Source organism: Lathyrus oleraceus, chromosome 1, assembly GCF_024323335.1.
Source record: "Lathyrus oleraceus cultivar Zhongwan6 chromosome 1, CAAS_Psat_ZW6_1.0, whole genome shotgun sequence".
In the NCBI taxonomy this organism is placed as follows: Eukaryota; Viridiplantae; Streptophyta; class Magnoliopsida; order Fabales; family Fabaceae; genus Lathyrus; species Lathyrus oleraceus.
Genome location: NC_066579.1, coordinates 90,228,753 through 90,236,773, shown reverse-complemented (window position 1 = coordinate 90,236,773; position 8,021 = coordinate 90,228,753). Strand labels below are relative to the sequence as shown.

Here is an 8,021-nt window from a genome sequence, read left to right as displayed (position 1 = left end):
TGAAGAAATAAAGAGACAATACACGAGCTTCTAGTTAGAATTTGGCTTCCGGTGATGAAAACCTTCGCTTAAGAGCTCCAAAACTTGCCTTGTCGTCAGAAAAATTGTACCAAAACATCCATCCCCATGTTCTTCTCTCTTCGACACCTTCCTACCGAATGTTCATCAATTTTTTTACTATAATACATACTTATAGGTATAATTTCCATGATCAAGGACTCGCCGAGTTACGCCAACATGGTCCCATGTTCGACCCTCTTTCTGAAGACTGAGCGATTTCCTGGGGTGCCTCGTGTTGGTGAGTCCCTGCACTTGGGAAATGCACTATGCATTATGTTCCGAACCTATGGAATCTCCCTGCCCTTGTAAGGGTGGGTTTCATAAATATTGGACTTGGCCCCACTTCCATCCTGAACCTCACTCATATGCTGTAACATTGGATTCTCTTACTTACAAAGAAATTATAATGAAGAAGGATTTGGAGTCTCTCTACTTAGGGCTTGGATATGAGGAGGGGTATGGCCCTACTGAAGTGTCATCTTCATATCAGAGGAAGAGATCCATTAATACCTGTGTCATTATGAGTGCAACCGGTTTCCCATAGAGGAAATAGATCTTTGGTGAGGATGAAGTCCTCTTCAAACTTTTTCTTAACGTGTGTGCTTGTACTTGCAGATACTATGGACTATTGGAAAAAGGTCTATGGTATTGTCACTAAGCGAGCTATTTTTGGTGCTAAGATTGCTCCTTTAAACTGAGCCATTACCCCACCTCCTACTTCTTTTGTCTCCACTACTAATGTCAAAGCTTTTATGGCTGATGTTAGATCTGATCAACTTTTGTCTGCTGATATTGTTGTTTTTAGGGATCAACATTGGTCCCCTATTTCCCAAATAAAAGGGATCAGAATCAATACAAAAATCCTCTCTTGGAGGAGGATTCACCTAAACGGGCTTGGCTATCTGGGGGTGGTGCTTTAGAGTCATCCACCTCTCTTTTGAAGTTGCTCGCCATCTTACTTACCCGGATTCCCTGCACTCCCAATAAAGTTGTTGTTGCTTTGTCTGAGGAGGCCATGATATACCTTAAAAATATTCTAGAGGAGGATAAAATGGAACTTTTTTAAGCACCCTTCTATACCTACCAGAAGACTTCTTTATTCTCTTTTGATGTTATTGGTTGGGGAGATGGTTTGGCCATGTGCAATCCTTCCAATTATAGAGATACATGGAAATGAAAATGTTTGGCTATGAAGCAGAAATGATCCAAGCTTTAGGAGGAGATGTCTTTCCTTTAGGAAAAGGTTAGTTGTGTCGAGGCTCTTCAAGAGGAGGAGAAGATTCATGGCTCTCCTTCTTCTATAGTTACCAGAATTGTTGAGCTTGAGTCTTCCTTAGAAGATGAGAAGAATCGTCAAACGGAAATAACTGTTACTTCCGTAGAGGTAAAATCTTGTGCAAATGAGGCTTCCAATTCTCTTTGGGATGAGAAGGAATCCCGATCTTGAGATCTAAAGGCTTACACCGAACGGATGGCTAAGTTGAGGAAGAAGGTTGATGAGTCTCTCCAGTAGAATCTGACGAGAGTGTACGGGGATTTTGATCATACTGTTTAGTAGGTGGAGAAACTTTGCTCGGGCACTTACCTTTCCCACTCAGAGTTAGACCCCTTCAAAACTTCCCGGGATAAGGCTTTGATGGATAACCATGGTGCAACTTCTCAGAGCGAATAGGCTTGACTTTTTTTTTTATTCTTCTTATCAACAATGTTAGAAGGCCTTGTACCTTTACAAAAATAATAATATTTATATATTTACCTTTTTTTTGCGCCTTTAGTTCTATTCTTGTGCATGATGTGTTTTACTTTATTTCTTTTTGATCTCCCGACTCGTCATGACTAATTGATGGCTTTTGCACTCGTCGTACTGAAGCTTGATTATCATCTTTGAACCTTTGATTTCATTTGTCACCTTGTTGCCGATAACGCGATGACATTTGGGGTGACCATCGGCTTTTTAGTACTGATCAAGGTGATTTAGAGAAACATATAATTTTTTCCATTAATAGCTCCAATCTGGAAGAGTTGACATCATTCTTCAGCGTCACTAGCAATCATCCTCGACCAAAGGTAGGGTTCACGTCCCTGCTGTAACACCCTGATTTTTATTCTTCATTTATTTAATTATTTCTTTGACTTAATTGACGAAATTATTTAAATACATATTTTGTTTGAATTATGACATGTTGGCTGGTGTCGACATTTGTGGTGTTTTGTGCTAATTTAATTAGTTTTGTGAGAATTAAATTAATTAAATTATTAGAATTTGAGAGAATATGAGGAGTTGGGGTCAAAAGTGAGAATAATGGAAGTAGGTGGTTAGTAATGAAGAGTTTTGGTTAGTTAGGTGTCATACCCCAAAATTTTCCCTATTTCTTTTTCATTTCATCTAGCTCATGACTCATTTCATCTACATATCCACATGCCCTAATCATCCATCATAACACATCCATTTACAACTGCATTCTCAAACAAGCACCATAAGTTCTAAGGTCTTTTATTATTTATGACTCATATGGAATCAAACTAATGGAGCTTTGATGGTGCATCTAAGTGGGAAGGATTATCATTTAGACTAGGTCTTTTGAAATCCTAATCCTTAGTGCTTGAGATCTTGGTTTATGTGGATTGCATCATGGTATTTAATTTGATCATGAAACCTTGATTCTTGATTTTTTACCCTTATGGATCATAGGGTTTGCATATTGGTTTTGGATTAATTTTTTTGTTTACTTGGTCAACCGTGGAAGATTGCATTTGACTGATTAATCTTTTTATGGATCTTTTTCAATAGACTAGTCCCCTGGTTGGTCTTGTTTGGGTCATGGCATGACACTTCATTTAGGTGATCCAGGGATTAAGTTTCAAACTCCACTTTTGTTCAAGGTTCATTCATTTTCAAATGTTCAATGTTTGGATTTTGAAGAGGGAAACACATTCAATTCATTTCGTGGTAATTCAAGTACAATTCAAGTTCAAACTTTTCAAAAGTGATTTGGAGGGATATTTGTTTCTTGAAAAATAAGTTACATCATTTCATTACAAACTTTCAAACATTACAAATCATCAAGTCATTCATTACATCATTCAAAATCCAAGTTACAAACTCTACACAAAAATTACAAGTTTTGGCTTATAGTTGACTCTAACCAAATGTTGACTTTTTGGTCAACCAGTTGACCAAAGTCGACTCCTAAACCTAAAACCCTCCATAAAACTTGATCTTTCAAAAAGTCTAATTACCCATGGCCTTGTCCATAATCCTCAATTAGATTAAACCTTCAATACAACCACAATGCCCAAATAGCACAAATACACCAAAACATCCAAATTAATCAAACATAACTTGTAGGCAGGGACGGAGCCAGAAATTTTGAGTAGTGGGGTCAATATAAATATAACATTTCATTTTCAAAAATATAAATATAAATCATAATTGTTCTCTACGATTTTTCATGCTTTGAAAACGTTGAATGATTTTCTTATTTTCAACATCAACAAAAATATCTCTCTCAATGTAAGTAACTAAGCAATCATTTAACCAATCGTCACCCATGCGATTTCGCATTCGATTCTTGATAATATTCATAGCAGAGAAAACTCTTTCAGCTGTTGCAGTTGTCACCGGTAATATCAGAGATAACTTTAAAAGCAAATATACCAAAGGGTACACAACATGTTTTTTGGTCTCTTCGAGTTTGATAGAAAGATCACCAATCCCCTCTAATTCTGAAAATTCACTGTCACAGAATACATCTAAGAAATAGTTTTCAAACTGACAATCTAGTGTCAATAATTCAACTTGAGAAAACTCTGAAGGATAAAATTGAGCTAAACGAATCAACCTCTCCTTATCAAATGCAAAAAATGAATCTCTTGAACTTAAACAAGTTACACCAAGGAGAAACTCAGTATTCACTTATGTAAAACGATTGTTCAACTCTTGAAGTTATCGATCAATCACTTCATAAAACAATCCAACTTGAAAATGGTGTAAATTAGATACTTTCTCCATTTTTCTCTTTGGCTTTTTTTGTGTTGGTTGAAAAGTGTCATCCATATCTGGAATGTCAATATCATTATGCTCACAAAATAATGAAACATCATTCAACAAAGAATCCCAACCATTTTCTGCCATTAACACAATCCCAAGCTTAATAAAGTAATAATATATTTTTTACTCTTACTACAATAATAAAAATAAATTATAAATTCATAAAGATTATAATTAAAAAATTTACCTTTTAAAAAGATAAACAATGGAGAAGAAGCTAGAAATAGAAAGACACTTTGTAGTGAGAGAATAGGGAGTGGGAGAAAGAAGAATATGAAAAGTGGTTTCTTTCTATTTGGAAAGAGTAAAAGAGAATTAATAGGAATATGGAAAAAAAAAATAGGAGTTAAATTTTTTAATTTTATTTAAAGAATTTAATTTATTTTAAATGCATATGGATGTGTGTGATATTCCAAATCATTTTAGTAAGTGGGGGCATTATTAACTTTTCTTCCTAATTTGTAGGACATTAAATTATTAACATATTATTTATATTATTAAATATTAATCAAAGAAGAATGTGGTGGGGGCATGGGCCCACCCTTTTTTCTTAATACCTCTGTCCCTGTCTCTAGGATAATTTTCACAATCAAGTTCTAGCAGTCATAACATTAACCCTTCAAGGTATAACACAAACCATTAACTAACTCATTCATTTTTCCTTCACCAAACCAACCTAGTTCATGCTTCCAAGTTAAAAAGCCAAAAATATACAAGTGTAATCCAAAACCATGTTAATAGCCACAATATACATTCAACATACACAGTGCCACATTCAATCACAACCAAACAAACTTAAAACAATTCAAGATTAACTCCAAAACAGTAGCAATCAAGTTCAACAAATTTGTTCACTAATCTAATACAATAGCAGTAGGAATAAAATCTTACAAATGATTCAATAGTTCAGTGGTCCACATAGCATACATATCAGCTAGAATAGAGCCAATTCATTATTAACATCAATACATTCTTGTTATTAACCTAAAGCACATTTTAATTTCAAGCATCCCAGTTCATAACTATATGGGTAGACAAAACTAACCATAAAAACCTGTTGTAGTTTAGACCAATTGCACCATTCACCAACTCAGCTCAGGTTCAACTTGATAGCCCTACTAAATGGATTGCAAATAGCTCACTTCACCACTACAAACAAGCTAGCTCAACCCCAATCCAAAGCATCCTGCAGTCACAACAGTTCCAATTAACATATCAATTAACCATATGTTCAACACCAAAAAACCAATTGACATCATACATAACATAATATTCAATCCAACAGTCACTAATTTTCACTTTCAAAACAAATTCCTTACTAACTGCAGCTAACCTATAACCTCTAACATGGTTTTAGCAGAAAACTAACATTATCCAAATCCTAACCAACTAACTTTATGCTAACAGATCATTAACTCTGTTCAATAACTAACAAAATCTTAATCACTAACATTCATAATACCAGGGCAAATTAACATAAATTGAACATAACTTCTAACTACATTTAACTGAACTAACTAATTCAATTTTAACTGACATTAACAGAACCAATCTAACAATGTCATCAATTTAACAAACTTGAACTAAGAATTTTAACTCCGTTAACCTCTGCCCTAATTGTGAACAACCCCCTGCCCAAACTTCCCAATCATGTTACACCACTTAACCTCTATATAATCTTCATCACACTTTTCATTCTTTTTTAACCTTGAAAATCCCAGAAATCACACTACTACTCTCAATTCTCACCCCCACTCTTAATCAATTCTCTCTGTTTTTCTCTGAGTCTCTCCCTCAATCATTTTATTCCTATCACTTTACTCTATCACACGCCATCAATCATAGAGCATCAAAAGTTTCAACACCTATGGACTAAAGGTTCAAATAAGAAGAAGAAAATCACAGTGTCAGAAGGAAATTCGAGTGATTACCTCTTAGAAGTTCCTATGGTATTATTGATTCTTCAACTTCATCTTCTTCAGTGTCAGCACACATCGGGGAAGCCTTCTCCTTGAAGGTTGGCTCTCATTTCCTCTTCCTCCTGCTTAATTTTGGTTGCCACGATGTAGCTTTGCAATAGAGGAACCAAACCCCTAAGGTTTGGGTTCCATCCAAGCTACCATCCCCATTTAATTTCATTAGAATTGTTTAGGGTTCTTGAAGTTTTTTATTCGGTTTGGAAGTTTTACTGAGTTTGAGGATGAATTGGAGCGTATATGAGAAAGAAGACATCAAAACGAACACATTGTTGGTGGTGATTGGCTATTTTGGACCGCTCTCATGCCTCCAACATGGCGGAGCCAAGACATCGACGAGGCATGTGTTAGAGGGAGAGAATAGCTAAGACAATTTGAAATGGACGCCCCTTCTCAGTGTTTCTTTATTTGGCTAGTTGTTCACCGACGGCTACCCCTAACCAACACTTGAGCAAAAACGTGAAGGAAACAAAAATACATATAATATAGAAAATATGTACAAAGCTTAAAAAGATAGAAACTATTGCGATGCTTTTTGATATCTAAACACCAATCCTCAGCAACAACGTCATTTTGTTGGTTGCGGTAAAGCAGCATCGTCTCCACATAGATTAGTGCGATATCAAATTCCGTTTAACGGTCTCTACGTTTTTAAGCTTGATGTTTCAGAGGGTGTTTGAAAGTAAAACGAATAAGTAAATAAAATAAAGTATCTGAGAGACGAGAGAATTTGTCAGGATAGATTCCATTCACTAATCAAATATGCAAATCTACCAATCAGTTGTACACAACCTAAAATATTCATCAATATCATCATGTATCGCTCATATCAGTGTTCATGTTTGAAGCACTGACGAGAGTTTTACCCTATTGTTTAATCGACGATCTCTCAGTCTATTAAACAATACGGAGCATTAAGAATCGATGCTCATGGTGAATGTTAGATCTAAATCTATGTCTAGAGTTTAGAATCTAACAGATGTTCATCTTAGATCAAGATCTGAAGAGTATTTTTTAATAGCGGTTCAAATCAATATGTAAAACAAGTAAACAAAGATGACATCGACATAGATTCATAAAATAGATCGTATACAATACCATGATCAATAAAAATACATACTTTTATAGTAAACTTACATACAATCCCTAACAAGAAAGAGATTACAAGAAGAAGAATAAAGATGAACAAGCATACATCATGATTTCCCAACGATATAAGCAAACCCAACTCAGGATCTTCAAGAAGCACCCTCTAATGTTATTTTCTAAGTCTTTATCTCTAAAGAATTATGTTGATGGAATTGAGGTTAAAAGTTCCTAAAATCATGCCCTAAAAATCTATGCACAAATGAATAAAAATAGGAGTTGGTAATGTGGAATCGTGCTAAGCCCGAGCAGAGCTAGCTTAGCGTTATCAGAAAAAATAAACTTAAACCACCATGATTCACGTTAAGCATGCTCCTAGCGTACGCCTATCACGAATTTCCCAATTCCCCACTGATGTTATTTCTCTAAGCGCTCTAGGACCACGTTTAGCCCGCTTTGGAAAACTAGGAATCTTAAAAATGTTACTTTGGGTCTTGCTTGCTGCCTTTAGGTGTCTCATGCTTCCAATAGGCTTTGAAACCTACACATTTGCACCAAAATTATCAAACAAAAGTTATTTACACGATAATGTTAAAAACTACATAACATTTACATACAAGTTGAGGTTTATGCATGAAAATCAATTAAAACAAGTCAATAAGTACCAATTATTCGCACACAAATCACCACAATTTAGGACTTATCAAACTCTCCCCAACTTAGAACTTGTTTGTCCTCAAACAAGAATGAATTACCCTAAAGAAAACAAAAGCAATCACCAAGCAATCATGATCAATAAGTTTTTACAAACTGAAACAAATGCATGGTTCAAATTTCAAAAGTACAAG

At 35.1% G+C, this 8,021-nt stretch overlaps 1 long non-coding RNA gene across 2 annotated transcripts; it reads right to left on the bottom strand.

The window, feature by feature from the left end:
• Nucleotides 1–3,067: 3,067 nt before the first annotated feature.
• On the bottom strand, nt 3,068–6,658 carry LOC127118220 (uncharacterized). Of its 2 annotated transcripts, XR_007802126.1 has the most exons (3): nt 6,043–6,603; nt 5,157–5,297; nt 3,068–4,119 (listed from the first exon to the last, which is right to left on the bottom strand). It is a non-coding gene; the product is annotated as an uncharacterized LOC127118220 (long non-coding RNA). The 2 variants fall into 2 exon arrangements; XR_007802125.1 differs by lacking the exon at nt 3,068–4,119 and having other exon boundaries at nt 4,886–5,297; nt 6,043–6,658.
• Between the last annotated feature and the right edge of the window lie 1,363 nt (nt 6,659–8,021).